This window comes from Pongo pygmaeus, chromosome 7, assembly GCF_028885625.2.
Source record: "Pongo pygmaeus isolate AG05252 chromosome 7, NHGRI_mPonPyg2-v2.0_pri, whole genome shotgun sequence".
Classification (NCBI taxonomy): domain Eukaryota; kingdom Metazoa; phylum Chordata; class Mammalia; order Primates; family Hominidae; genus Pongo; species Pongo pygmaeus.
The window spans coordinates 20,056,249-20,057,773 of record NC_072380.2 but is presented as its reverse complement, the minus strand read 5'-3'; positions in this window follow the sequence as shown (position 1 = coordinate 20,057,773).

Here is a 1,525-nt window from a genome sequence, read left to right as displayed (position 1 = left end):
GATCTATGTTTTCATTTCTCTTGGGTATATACCTGGGAGTGGAATTGCTGGGTCATATGGGTTAAACTCTATGCTTAACTTTGGAAATACTACCAAGTTGTTCTCCATAGTGGCTGTGCCATTTTACATTCCCATCAGCCACTTACACAGGTTCACACTTCTCCACATCCTCAGCAACATTTGCAATTGTCTGTCTTGTTGATCATATCAACAGGCATTGATGGGCAGTGGCCAAGTGTAAACTGGGGAGCCCCCTCTTGTCAGGGGAGACCCAAACTCCAGAAGCCCCAATAGCTAACTGACAATAAAAGTTTGGGTCAAGGCTGGGCATTGTGGCTCATGCCTGTAATTCCAGCACTTTGGGAGGCCAAGGAGGGCAGACACTTGAGGCCAGGAATTCAAGATCAGCCTAGGCAACATGGCGAAACCCCATCTCTACAAAAAATACAAAAATTAGCTGGGTGCAGTGTCATGTGCTTGTAGTACCGTCTACTTCGGAGGCTGAGGCAGGAGAATCACTTGAGCCTGGGAGGTGGAGGTGCAGTGAGCCATGATCACGCCATTGCTCTTCAGCCTGGAAGTTTGGGTCAGTGGCCATTGAAATAATTGTTTTCTGGGCTAAATTCTTCCTGACTGTACTAAGAAGCAATCCCTACTTAGCTGCATAAATGGACTATATGCTATTAATTATCAAGGCAACCCAAAACAAAGTTCTAAAAAATGTACCCTCCCATCCCAAATAGTTCATTTTATTGCATAAATGCTACTTGCGTTACAGCTAACAATGAGGCCTCAGAAATAGAGATGATGTATACTATAAAGTGGCCAAAGACACTTTATATTAGTCTAACATTTTGCTTGTGAAAAAGCATATTGTAGGCAAGAATAGTCCTGTGTATTTTATGCAGGCAAAATTCTGTATCATTTTCTTCTATAGTCAGTTTAAAGGATATGTAAGGCTTTCTTTAGCTTTATACAAATATAAATGTTAAAAATATCTATAACATGCACTATAATTCTCAGAAGCTCTTTGGTTTACTAAGTACAGTGGTTACTTAGTCAAAATATGCTGAGTGAATCTGACCTAAGAATAAATTTACTTTAAAAATGATACAAAATAATGACTTAGTGTGGTAATAAAATGTTGTCAATTTTATTAAAAGCTGATTCCATTTCTTCACACAGTTAAGTACGTTTCTTTCTTGTTTTGTTAAAGCCCATTTCTTAAGAGTAAGTTGGCTCTGTGAGACCATCACTGATAAAGACACATACAAAGTTAGCACCACATGTTTATAAATGCAGATAGCCACAATGACCTTTCCAATATGTACAAGCTCCGTTTACACATCCACACATGTATTTACAGCTAATAAATAAATGTAAAGCCAGAGCATCCTTGATATATATAGCAAAGTTTTTCGGAGCCAGCGTTCCCAGTGCTATGTGCTGCTTTAGTGAATCTTTTAAGTTAGTGCACCCTGGGTCACAACCCAAATCCAGAAATTTAATGAATTAATAAAGGGGA